The sequence below is a fragment of the Ambystoma mexicanum genome, chromosome 2q (genome assembly GCF_040938575.1).
Source record: "Ambystoma mexicanum isolate Mex_15411 chromosome 2q, UKY_AmexF1_1, whole genome shotgun sequence".
NCBI lineage: Eukaryota > Metazoa > Chordata > Amphibia > Caudata > Ambystomatidae > Ambystoma > Ambystoma mexicanum.
This window is the reverse complement of record NC_090924.1, coordinates 1188955132-1188969388: the sequence shown is the minus strand read 5'-3', so window position 1 is coordinate 1188969388 and position 14257 is coordinate 1188955132. Positions and strand designations below refer to the sequence as shown.

Sequence of the window (14257 nt, the reverse complement as noted above, 5' to 3'; positions counted from 1 at the left end):
AGTCAATGTTGAGTGAACATGGGAGTCATAGTCCAAAACATCGTAATAGCGATGGGTTGGAGACACATGTTCTAAATCAAGGTGCATGTAAATTGTTGCATAGTGAGCACCAAATATTCTCACGCTGACCCTTTTAAGATCGGGTGTTTTTTACATTATCCTACATCCGACAACCTGACTGCTAAGTCTTGAAAGTACAGTTGTTATGCTAAAAATCACTGCAGAGCTAAAAGTTTAATGTACCCATGTGAATGCCATGATGGTGAGGAGGAAACAAAAGGAGATCAAAGGGCTATGCCCCCTGGAATACAACCTGCATGGAAACCTTCTGGGTATGGCCTGGTCCATGAAATGCTAGAAATGTAATGAATAGTGGATGGGTGAACAGTAGCCCACTTATCATGGCAATCTGATCACATTGTCCGGTATGATTTGGATATGATTTAGTGAACACTTATCCCGAGACAGAGCATTTGTAGAAGAGTTTATTCTGATAGGTTTCAGCATAACATAGAACCATTAAGGATCCAAGAGAACTGAACTTTCTCCTGTTGAAATGATGATATAATCGGAGGGAGAAAACTTTACAAGAAACCACTCAACGTAGGAGGTTTTTAGTTATATACCCATTTTGAAAGAGTGAGTCAGCATTATCTTGGGTACATGTTGTTCCTTCTATTGGGGACAAAGGCGGGGGATTTTGAAATCTGATGTGGCAGGGGAATGCCACTTTTTTATTTGTATTTTTTATTTTTATTTTGTGCATTTAGGAGATGTTAAATCCTTTTGCAAATATAGAACATCCATAAACATAGTAAAATGTCATTTAAAAACAACATTATTTCATCAAGAAACAACCAAGAATTACATTTCATTTGGGACTTTACACAATATACTAAAATGTATCCCTTCATACATTCATTCATCCTTTTTTTTCAGATGAGTGGTCAATTAAAAAAGGATACATCACCTTAATCTTAAGCCATTTGTGAAAGGTAGCTACAGCAATAACATATGAATCACCACACTAGAGCATCCTCCAGAACTGATCTAAACAATGATCTACAAATTTAGCATAGCCCCGTGTATTAAGAGCACTTAGAACCCGACAGTCAGTAAGCACATGACATGCTGTTTCTACCTGAAAATGACATAGTCGGCAAAGGCACTCCTTTCTTATCATCCCCTTCCGTGACCACGTGTATCCCAAAACTGGAAGTATATCTAATCTGAGGTGGAGTATGAATCTAATGAGACCTGGGAGAAATAGTGTAACAATATATCTATGCAGAGCATCTCCAGATTGGCCCCGCTGACAGTACACTGCATACCTGCTCAATTTCACTAATTTATTAAGGCATGCAATACGATCATGGATGCAGGATTTGCAGCTAAGCCTGCTCAAAATTACGGGGGTAGTGCATATATTGGAGCAGGACAAGTTAATGTCTAGGCAGTGTGAGCCCACCATGTTCTCTAAATCCTGAAACTAAATGCTTTTCGAGCAGAGATTGCCATGTTGCTGTGCTAAATATAGCAAGGAAGAAGTGGAGCTCCAATTAAATTTGATTTCAACCCAAAACTTGGATGCTGCCACTTTCCATTGAGACAAGAGTGGTTGAAAGCCCAGCTCTAAACGCTGGGCATCTACTGGTATGGAAGTGGGTAGATTAAGACTACAGCACCGGATTTTAGCCTCAGGTTTAGGAAGCCACAACACTGCCTTCAGTTGGAAGACTTCTAGGGAGTATAATATGGTCAGTATAATTGACACCCTATAAGCTATAACCAAAGATTCAATAGATCTGCCCCCCATTATCAATGATGACCCTCCTAATCGCCCACCATTTGGCCCAGGTTTTAGTGGTAATCCCTTCCACCAAATGGGCCAAAGACAGAGGCCGAAACCTGCACACCAAGATATTTACACTCATTTACGGGATCAAGGTGAACTCCATCCAGGATCCATAGAAGACTCCTTTTGCATTTCAGCTTTTTGCTACAGATCATGACCTTGGTCTTCACTAGATTAATTTTCAAACTATTCATTTTGGAATATGCATGTAACGCATTTAATGAAGGCTGAAGCCCCATGGCAGTCCAGTCCATGACCACCGTATCATCTGGTTACGTAAGGCAGACTGTTTCTTTTCCTCCAAATCGAGGCGGAAATTTATGAGCCACTTTAAAAGACTGCTGTAACTCTGACACATAAAGGTTATATGATAGGGGTCCCCTGCTTAAGGACTATATTAGGGGGATATGACCCTGTCAGAGTGCCCTCTTTCGTTGGTCGAACCCTGACCCTGGTGTCCGAGTACAGCAGTTTAACAAAGTACAACAGTGTGTCGTCTATGCCCCATGCTACCAATTTGTCGAGTTCGATTCACACTGTCAAAGGCAGCACTATAATCTATAAAACATAGAGACAGTGGCATATCAGGATATTTATAAGTGTGCAAAATGACTGTCTGAAGAATACAGATGGAATGGGATGTGGCAAAACCCTTTCTGAAACCAGACTGATGCAGACCAAATAATTTTTCTCTTTCAGACCTGTTGTTCACCAGCTGTAATAATAGGCCTGCAAATCATTTTGAGCTGCAGTGTAGCATAGCTAGTAATTGAAAACAGGAGGGGTCATCACACGAGTTCTGTTTAAAAACTGTGACCAAGATCGAGTCTCACCAAGATTGTGGAATCACCCCAGACTCACAGATATGTAAGAAGAGCTGTTTCAAGAAATGATCACAAAATAGGGGAGCCTGCTTCATTACTGCATTACAGAGCCCATCAGGGCCAACAGCTAGAGAGGATTCGGAGTTCAAAATCATTCCCGCCAAGTCTGCTTTGGCCACATGATGCTAGCCAGTGGTTTTGATCATGGGGATAGGTGTCAGTGTGCCACTCGGTTCCTCTTGGCAAAAATAAAGGTTAGAGCTGTATCTACCCCAATCAGCCTAAACGACACAGCAAACTTCATGTGCCTCTGTATTATTTCGAAAGGTGCCCAGCATATGCCAACATTTCTTGGAATCATGAGTACAAATCCAAGTGCAAAGAAGATCCCATCTTGCAGAAGTATAGCTAATTGTATGGCCTTTAGCTATGCCCGGTATTGATTTTTTAGGGGGTTAAGTTGTTTACTGCATTTCGCTGGCTATTTAGCACATTTCTGCTTAATGTGTCGAAACGTGTATTCTGAGCAGCAATTAAAGCATCATAGGGTGTATCCTTCTTAAAGGATTTAATGCGCATGGTCAATTGCTTATTGCCCTGTGACCATAAAACGTCCTTTAGCAGCCCCATAACCCAATTACATCTGTCAAGGACCAATGCTGTTGGAAGCTTTTCCCTATTCAGCACTTGATAAACACTGTCAATATTGGCCATAAACCAGAGTAATCTATTGCCCGATGAGTTGACCTGAGGATTGTTCCTGAGGCACTCCGTAGATTTACTATCAACTTTTTTACAGGCCATCCTTATTGTGGCATGAACACTCATATGAACTAAATGAGTAGAAAATTGAGGGGACAGATTTTTAATAGCCGTGTTTACAAATATAACATCAAATTCTGCTACGGCTTACCACATTGGACTCAAGTCAAAAGTTGAGAGAACCTCTCACCACTCCATATCTCACTTATTTGTAACAGTTCCCATTAGACCTCCAGCGGGGCACCCAAACCCTTCAGAGCAATCCACATTAAAGTCTCCAATAAGTGTAATGCCCCACCGCCTTCGACCTATCCAGCCATTCACACAATGGGGGTCATAATGTGTAGTCACCAATGTACCACCATCCTTTGCAGGAAAGTCTGATATAGAGACTAACAGAGACTAACAGGAAGTTGTTCTCATCCCTTACTGCATGAGAAGGTGCCAAAGAATGATCACATCTAACACCTATACACACCTCACCTTTAGGTCGTCCGGAAGAGGGGGGAGGAGAAAGGCAGAAAAAAAAGAAAAAAAATCAGAAAAAAGGAAGACGTAAGCCACGTTTCCCAAAGGCAGAGTACATGAGTTGACAATAGTTCCTTTGTGCCCTTGGGGTTGGTCAGGAATTAGGTATGTCCATGAGTATTCTAAGAGAGTAATGTAAACACATCAGATATAAGTTAATGAGTTCAGTTCACTAAAGGGACATGTGCCCATGACCCGATCATTCTCCCCTTAGGTGGAATAGACTCTTGATTGTGGATCTCTTCCTGAGTCTATGTACGAGTAGGGCTGGCAGGACCCTCCTGTAACATATGCAACATATGTGTCCTAGTAAACTGGTCGAAGGCAGGGTAGAAAGCATGGATATCAAAGTCATAGAGCAAGGAAGCATTTTTACAAACACAATCCACAATCAGGGAGGAGGCCAATTTCACCAGTGCCCAGTATGTGGAACTGTGATAAGGGGGCAGCTCTTAGGGCAGTATTTCCTCTGAGGTAAGACCGCGTAGGTCAGGGACAAGCTGCAACAAGGGGAGCAACCATGTTCGATTCAAGAAGGGACTTGACATATCGGGTTCTCGTTCCACAATCTTGATGAACTTAGCGCTGGCATTATTTAGGTGAATATCTGTAGACATCTTCCCATTTGCCCTGGATCTACTCCCAAATTTCACACATGTGTGCCAAGCTGCTTGGAGTGAGTTAGGACGGCCGTCATGAGCCAACTTGGTCAACAGCAGGGAGGGAGCCTGTTTGCTAGATCTCATGTTTAGCACATTGGGCTGTGCCTCAATGTTAGAGTTTGTCGAGTCACCAATCAGATCTATGGCTCCAGAGAAAAGGTAGAGGGAGGACCCTTATCTATCCTTAGATCAATAGTGGCCCGCTTTCCAACCGATGGGCCATGAATTATCACCTGTCGGGTAACTCCATTGGGTAAGCTGTTAACCGCTAGATATTTATCAGACATATAAGGTACCTGAGTGGAATCTGGCAACTGTCAGAAAAAGGATTTCAGAGCTGGCACCTTAACTGGAGTTTCCCCATTTTTCAAGCAGAAAGGACGCTTGACCGACCCCCTCACCTCATCCTCTGCCTCTTTTTCTTCTTGGGTGAAACCCCAGTGATGGCCAGAATTGACTGTTCCACTTCAATTGCATGTAAGGCTTGTTTTCTTGAGGATGCTGTCACCCTTAACTGTGTACCCTGGAGGGCCAGAGGGTGGAGGAGCACTTTCTTGTTTGGAACAAAAGCTGCCTCCTTTTCCTGGCCAAGGCTCTTCTCAGCAGGTACAATAACATCAGAGTCCCTAACAGGATGAGGCACTACATTGGTGATATTCTGCTGGGCTTCCGTAAATTTGTGGATCTGTTCCAGCACATACTTAATCTATCGGTGATCTTCTGCCAATTTAGATTAGAGTGAGAAGAGCGCATTCAGTTTAGCCAAAATAGTGTCTGGCTGGGGGGCTATAGCAGCTGTAGGACCCCCATTAGTACATTTTGGGTTGACCTCCTGGGCAAACTATGATTCCTCCTCCTCACTCACCGAAAAGTAGGAACATTCTGGTGTTACCTGTTGCTCCAGGCTGGGAGCATATGATAGATTAGAGTTCTCAGTGATAATTTGACTACATTCGTTAGGTGCCATGGAAAGCCTCTTCAAGTTTAGACAATAATTAATCAGTGATTGATTATTGTCTATTAAGAAAGATATTTGCTGAAGGTTCACAGTATGAACATCACACTGCTGCGCTGGTTTCATAATCAAATCGCTCCCACTCTTGGCCATTGTATGTTTAGATTCAAAGTAGTTGGTCATTTTCTGGGTTTTATTAATACCATGCTTAGTTAAGGGAAGCAGCTGATTTGTGAATTTGTTTTTATTGAGTGGATGTGGGCGAGATGGTTGTTTGGATGCACGGGTAGCCACCCTACCTCTAACGGGTTTAATGCGGTCAAATTTCCCCATTGCATCACTCCTCAGTCCAGGGTTAGTTTTACCGTTCCACACTCCCACCATACCTGTCTTTATGCCCAACACGGAAAAAATGAAGCAGGTCGGGTGTAAGAAAAGCAGAGGGAGAAATTAAAGGAAGAACAATTCTAGGGGTTCAATAGTCAATGTCCAGCCATGGCCTATGGCAAGATCAGCCTCTACGCACCCCAGGTATGCAATAAAGTTAAGGTAGGGTCACAAAGGTCCAAGTGCCCTTAAACGAGGCTCACATCATCCGCAACAATTCATCAACTGGCATTGCCCAGTGTAGTGCACAGAACACAGACAGTGCTGGAATGAAAATATAAGACACATAGGAGGCTAGGCGCATGGCCCGCAGTCTCTCATGCACCAATGGATGTGTAGCCAGGACCGGGAGGGCATAGGTATGGCTCAACACCTGACTTGGAATTCCATGGCATGGTCACAATAGCACCCTCAGGCCAGCCAGGATAAGGAGAAAGGAGGTAAAGTGTCCAGCAGGGGGCAGAGCAGGAGTCAGACAGGGTGGGGTTTGCACTCACTGCCTCCTGACTGCAATGCTGCCAAAGCGCGCCCTAAAACCTCCTAAATACACAGGATACCTGATCTCCCACACTGCTGGATAGTGTAACAGGTTCCAACCACTGTTCGCCAAGTAGCCAGTCTCTGCCTCGCCCTGGCGCAGTCCTCAGGGGCGAAGAGTTGGGCCCCAGCGTCAGCAGGAGAGCAAGTCAGCCAAGCTGGTTAGCAGACAACAGAAGCATTATGGAATTAGAGTAAGGGACCCTCTGGAATGTGCAAATACCTGTCAAGCCGCACTGCTAGCAAGAAAGAAAAGAAGAAAGTGATCGAGTAGCCGCTTCCGACACGAACTGCACTTTTCAAATGCCAATATGTACATCAAGGGTCTGCAGCCAGATGTTATAGACTACAACTTTCATCAGCCCTAGCCATCATAGTCAAAGGTGATTGATCAAAGTAGTCAAAGTAAAAAAAACAGCTGGAGAGAAGTCGGGTGCAGGCGGCAGTGTTAATGTTTTTTTTTTTTTTTTTGCCAGTCCACAGCTGTCGTTGTGTCAATATTTATATTTAGAAGCATAGTATACGTGTCTTAAATGATGTGCTTAAAACAACAGTGGGGCTCCTGGTTTAAAACGTCCTAGAAGTTTCATACATTCCAGCATCAGGTGAATAGATTTTGAAACTGTGGTCCCATTTTGGCAAAAATTAGTCACGCAGAATGATGATATTATTCAAATTATGAAGTTGGAGTTAGAAAATATTAAAACTGTCCTATGTGTTTGCCAACAAATAGATTGTGTTCATTTTCTTGAAAAAAATATGAAAGCATCTGCGAATGAAAAATATACTTTCTGGCCTCATCAGTGAGAGCTTGATCTGGCATTACAAACTAGCAATATAAATATGCACATTCCAGGTCTGTTAATCATACACTGCATTCCCACTAAAACAAAATCCCGTGTACACCTAATTTATACAAGGAATGCAATTCTTCAAACCGGAAAAATAAAAGTAGGCTCAGAGGACAGTTTGTAACTGTGTTATTTGGTGCAAATGTTCGACATTCCACACTCACCAAGTAACAGCCAGTGGTTTCCTGCCAAGTGTTAGTCAATGCTACGTCCTCACCCAAAGGAATCTCAGAGCTGGACTGTTTTTTTTTATCTATTACTCTGCACTAGCGAATACTCATGGACAATGAGCATCGTTATGCTTAAGGCACACACTTTAAAGTACAACATGTGCTTTGCTATACCATGTTAGTGTTTATCAAACACTTCCTCATGGAACAACATCTTTATAAGCTTGAATTATATTTAAACAAAGTACTATGTTTGCCCTCCTTTTTTCAAACTGCCCGCCCCCGTGTGTTGCACTATGGTCTGCATGCAGAGCTGCGTGATCAGCGCCTCAGCATATCCAATGAACTTTGATCAAGGCCTACTGCTCTAAAGCAGAATTACTTAGGCCAATATTTACCGAACAGTACTTCATTGTGTACTGCAAATGGAATTTAAGTCTGTTCATAATACATTTCAGGACTACGTTTAGTATAAATGCACAGTTGGGTTCTTGCATAATGTAGGAAACTCTATCGGTCAACAAAAAATACTTTATTATCCACAGTCGTTCATACAGTTGAGTATTTACTGACTAATTGGGTTAACACATTGGACTCTCTGTTTATAGGGGCTGATTCATGGAATTCTTGCACCGGAAAACAGCGATTTATGCGCCATTCTGCCTGCAAATCCCCATTTGTTAGACAGGGATTTGCAGGCAGAATGGCGCACAAATCTCCGTTTTCCGGCGCAAATTATTCCATGAATCAGCCCCTTAATCAGGAAACATTCACACATGTTCACACGTCTGAACTGCATGCATAATGGACTTGCCTTGAGAACAGTGTTATGTCATGCGACATCTGCCAATCCCCAAGTTGGGCCAACCCAACCCTTCCACTCTATGTTCCAATGAATTGGATCGGGTAAGAACGTTGACAGTGAATATTACAATGCTTAAAGCAGGAAGAATGCAGCATGAAGTACTATATAAATCACCAAATTGTAATGATTGTTATTGTATGCATGACTCGGAACCAACCAGGAGGGACTCTAAATGACCCTTTCCCTCCTCCACCTAAGATGGAGCTCCTTTGGTATGTGCAAGCATCCTCAGAATCACTGGCATGCTGATTGTTACACTTCTTTCACAGAAGCTGCAGATTTGGACCGGCCAAATGTATTCATTCAGACTTCGAATCACCTGAATTTCCGGTGGTTTGAAAAGTTCGACACACGGGTGACATCTTCAAACCGCTGGTTATAAAAGGGTTCCATGTCATTGCACATTGTGCAGTCTTGGGCAGCTTTAGGAGAGGCAGGAGCTTTTTGTGGAGGCAGTCTTTGGGAAGTTGGGAAAGTGACAGAGTGGTTGAGTGGGAGAGCCCAGATTTTAAAACATGTTTTTAGTGAATTTCTTTATTTTTTGGACTGTGCAGTGTGACACATTCAGTGTTTTCACCAGTTAACAACACAAATGGCATCAGTGAACGGTTAGGGAATTCCTGACAGTGAGATTATCTTGGGAGCGTGGTAAACTTATGGTTGTATGGGATACATATAATATAACAATAGAATATAGACTCATAGAATATAACAGTGACACCTGAAAGGTTAAAGTGACAGAACCTCAGACAGGTGAGCGAATATGCTGTGCATGAGCCATAGGGTGGCACTTGGTGCAGGGAGGAGCAGAGAATCATTGTGCGCAGCTTGTGTAACTTTGTTGACACACTGATGTAAACCCTGTCTGGGAGAACGTTACAGACATTCAGGGAGGCAGGGAATAACTATCAATGTCCATCTTTTCAATTGAGTGAACTGCGACACTCACAGCAAGACAATGAGGGAGTCACACCACAAGATGATATTTATTGAATTGAACATCCTGTGCAGGTGCCCTTGAGTTACACACAGATGCAGAGAGGATATGAGAATCTCTCAGTGCACCTTGTACTGATACTTACACACTCAATTGATAATCGCAGTGTGAAGATGTTACAGACACTCAGGTGGGCAGGAGATAGAAGGCTTTCAGCGTAAGTCTTGAACTGAATGAACGGCACACTTGCCCTTGGGTGGCACTAGGGCGCAGGGAGGCGCAGACAATTCCTTAGTGCAGCTTGACTATTGTGTTGACTGTGATGTGATACTTGTGGTGTGCGAAAGGTTTGTTTGTTTGTTTTATTCACTTATAATGCCCACCAAACCTGAGGGTAGCTGGGCGCAGCAGTACAGGATATGTGAGGCTTAAGTACAGTTATGAGATACATACAGAGTAAAGTATAGGCAGTTAATTACAGTATAAACAGGCTATTACAGATTATGTATGAACAGGCTGCATAATATGTACAAGATATATACAAATACAAGGCGGACAGCAAAGGCATGCACAGGAGGGAAAAAATGCACAAAGCTCAAGTCCAGGGTACACGCTGGTGGACAGAGTCCACCCACTGTTTTCAGAGGGTGGACTCAGTCCCGCCCAGCAAAAATGAGAAACACTGACAGCCTGATTCATGGAATTATTTGCCTGAAAAATGCAGATATGTGCACCTTTCTGCCCGAAAATCCCTGTGTGAAGTATGGGGATTTTCAGCCAGAAAGCTGCAGAAATCTGTGTTTTTCACACAAATAATTCCATGAATCAGGCTGCAAATGTCCTCTTTGAATTTATGAATTAACACAAATCTCAGGCTTGAACCACGGTCTTCAGGTTCAGAGGGTGGACACTTAACCAGTACACTATGTAACCTGATACAAAAAATAGCAACCGACTCAAGGTGATCTGTCCCATTGCGGTATTGCATGTTGTAGGGAAAACATTAGTATTGGTTCTTGGAGTTTAAAACATGCATGCTTGTAAACCTCTCTTGGTTTGTGTGTGTGTTGGTTTTATAAAAGGCAAATGCCATGTGTTCTGTGCACTTGGGTTGGTTATGAAAAGTTAATCCAATGAATTGTGCATATTGAGTTTTTGCCTTAATGCATTTAGGACCAAAGACAGACTAAGCATCTGGGCAAAACACACCCAGATGGACCATACTTGTAGATTCTGCATGCAGCAAGATGAGACATTAAAACACCTCACGCTTTTTTGCATTGCTCTTCGATCTCAAAGGACAAAACATTTGGGGACAACGCTTATGAAGCAACAGACTTTAAGTGCTGAGAATTGGTGGCAGTTGATGGAACTGATAGAAAATTAATTCTCGCCTTGACTTTCTTCTTGAAAGAATTAAGGGAATTTTTAATAGCTGCAAGTGTTGAATCAGAGCATGGAGGGGTAGAAATCCTATAGACATTAAATGATGATCCAAACTTAGAGATCAAATGAAAGGATGGATATTGGGACTTTTGTGCTTGTTCTGTTCTTTTTTTCTTTTATTGGAAATGTTGTTTTATTGGAAACTTTGTTTTCTCTGTCTTTTTAAAAGGTTTGAATAAACCAATAAAAAAAAAGAAATGGGCATATTTCACTTTGATAATTTTTGGCAACGTCACATCTCATTGCGTTTGTTAATGAGTCCCCCCACTTCTTTTTTTAGGACTTGACCCCTGCAAATGCAATAACCTGTCCGGGGGAGAGGAGTGAGGATGTGCCCAAAGGGTAAAAGCCAAAGCACTTATGGACAGACTAGGGATTAGGTGGTATAGAACTGGAGGATTAGATGTGGGCAGGTTTTACCAGGTTGATGTAGTTGGATCTAAATTTAACAAATGGCTGCTCCTCCCGCAAAAGGTGGACCAGTGTGTTCCATAATTGGGCTGCTCGTACCTGGAAGCTACCTCCCCCAGCCTTGGCTAGCCTGAATCTTGGTATGATGAGGCTTTGGCATTAGGGGTTTGTGCTGGGCGGGTGGAGCGTCTCTTTTGGAATTTGTCCATGAGGTAACTTGGGGCGGTGTTGCTCAAAGCTTTATGGACCAATGATACCACTTTGAAGTGGATTTTGTTTTGGGTGGACAGCCAGTTGTGATGGCGTCTCATCCTGGATATGTGTGATCTTTTGGACACACCGAGAGCTGCTCGCAAGGTGTTATTTTGTAGGATTGTAATTCCTTGGATGATGGATTTATTAGCGCCAATGTAGGGGGTGTTACAGTAATCGAGCCCAGATAGTATCAAGGCTCTGGCTAAGATAATGCATTTGGTGTCTGAAAGGGAGTGTTTGCAAGCTCTGATGAGCTTACAGGTGTAGGCTGTGGCAGATGCCATGGATTTCACCTGTTTGTCGAAGGAGAGGGTGGAGTCTAGGTAAAATCCAAGTGTCTTTACTTCCTTGGAAACCCTGATAATATTACCGGCGATCTCAAATGAGCTGTAGTCTTCGCTCAGTTTTTTGAGGTTAGTGTGGGTTCCTAGGATGATGAGCTCTGTTTTGTCATCATTCAGGCATAGACCGTGGGTTGCCATCCATGCCTGAATGATGATGTACACCCAATTCACCAAGGCCAAATCCTCGCTGTAATCCCCAGAAAGTTGAAGGAGAATCTGGGTATCATCTGCATAGTTAGTGTAGGTGATACCAAGAAGGTCCAGATCATCAAAGAGGGGGTTGGTAAATATGTTGTATAGTGTGCGGAAGATGCAGGAACCCTGAGGAACTCCGCACAGGATGGGAATTGGGTCGGCTGCTGCCGCAGGGGAGAACACCCTTATAGTCCTGTTGCTGTGGAAGGACTTGATCCAGGTTATGGCTTCTTTGGAAAAGTGTGGCGCTGAGTCTAGGTGGCTGCAGAGGACCCAAATGTCCACAAGGTTGAACGCAGCCGAGAGATCCAGCAGCAGAAGCAGAGACATTTTTCCTTTATCTAGTAATTCATCTATTTGTGCTTTCAGGTCAATGAGGGTGGTCTCTGTGCCGTTTTGGGGACGGAAACCTGATTGGCGTTTTCCTAAGAGTTTATGCTGTTCCAAAAATGTTTGGATTTGGTTGTAAGCAATCTTATCCAAAATTTTAAGAAGAAAAGGTACTGTCGTGATGGGACGGTACTTTGTGGGTATAAGTGGGTCTACGGTTTGCTTTTTGAGCAAGGGTAGTACCCAGGATTGTTTTAGATTGGTTGGCACAATGCCAGACATGAATGAGACATTGACAAGCTTCGAGATAAATGGGGAGAGATCCCTGGCCGCATCCTTTATAAGTTGGGCAGGGCATATGCCCCCCTGGCAGCTTGAAGGTTTAAGAGAAAGGATAACTTTCTCCACCTCAAGGATAGGAGTTTTGGCGAACATATTTTGGTGCAAGGTACACATATTTAGGGAGACACCTATCAGTGAATGTCCATCTCTTGAAGTGAGTGAACTGTGCAGGTGCCTTTAGGCAGAGATGTTTTTATGGGAGGGTAAAAGGGGCACTTGCCCGATGTCCCCACCTTGGAGGAGGCCCCAGAACACTAGCTTATCTGAAGAAGTAAGATTCCATTGTTCACCAGTCTTAAATAGCACACATCAGGATATTTTATGGGGTGCTGATGAGGCTCTAAACCCAATGCCTTTCTTATTTGGCAAGTGCATTCTGCCTTGATCAATTCATCATATATTGCTTTCTGTGTTCACTCTGGTATACATAGTGTGTGTGTTCCTTATGGCATAGCTCCGTAGCATTCTTTCCTTCCTGTGGGAATTATGTTGATCATGTGCAATAGGCAATGGTGAAATGCATACTCCAATTTGACCAATGGAGAACTATTGTCTTGAGGAGCACTGAACAGAATTTTGAATCCTCTGAAAGTCAAAATGGAGATTTACAGACTTGATTCAATGCCTTTCTTGAGACCTCACTATGTTGTTATTGATTTGAATTATATTGAGTCAGCTTGATATCGAGGCATGGAGCGACCCCATAGAAAGCCTGTACCTCAAGTTGCAAGACACTTCGAAATGGTGTCAGTTAAGTGATTTAAAAATATCACAAGCCAGTTTTAAATTGTAAGGAAAATCATGGAGGCCATGTTTTCTTGTTTTCACATTTCAAGCACTGTACAATCAATGAACTATTGTGGATTTACCCTGTTGAATAATTGAACAGCTATTGGATTCATTGAGACACACGACCCTTCGTCTTGCTTAATTGAATGCTGTATGCCAGCTACACATGCATACGTTAGGATACTTAATAGTGTTAGGTATATGGATCATTGATCATATACTGCATATTTATACAACGCATGCATATAATCAATGACAAAGTGGCTGTGCGAGCGTACATTATGTGTAATTACTTCGCCAATACAAAGTTAATGGTTCCATGATTGAGTCTGTGTAATATATCAATAACAATATGTGAAAATGATTTTGCAATACTGAACGCAAGAGAAGGCCCTCTGAGGCAGGGTCGGATTAGGTCGGGGCAGAATATACATACAATATAGAGTTCCTAACTTCAGACCATGATCAATATGAAGCATGACAGGCTGTTTCCTTGGCAGGCAGATGGCTAGCCCAGGCTATAGGAATCTATTCCACCAAGGGGGTCTGAGTGACATCTGACATACATCGAGAGTGAAACTCGAGCTGTCTTTGACGCCACTCAGATATGGCTGACGGAATAAACCCTGTCGTTTTTTGCTACCCATCTAGAATTATATGTGTGTGGCCCCTCTTTACTACTTTTCGTGTCACTTTTAACAGCAGAAGTGCTACACATATACTAGAAATCCAGGGTCCGGGCTCTCATGTTATCAGGATGCTGCTCTTATTGCTGGTGTCTGGTTGCAGCCTAACACAACATTCTTATTGTG

The 14257-nt window shown here is 42.9% G+C and overlaps 1 protein-coding gene across 1 annotated transcript in view; it reads right to left on the bottom strand.

The window, feature by feature from the left end:
• PLXDC2 (plexin domain containing 2) overlaps positions 1–14257 on the bottom strand; it is a 1961518-nt gene that overhangs the window by 840654 nt on the left and 1106607 nt on the right. The window lies entirely within an intron of this gene.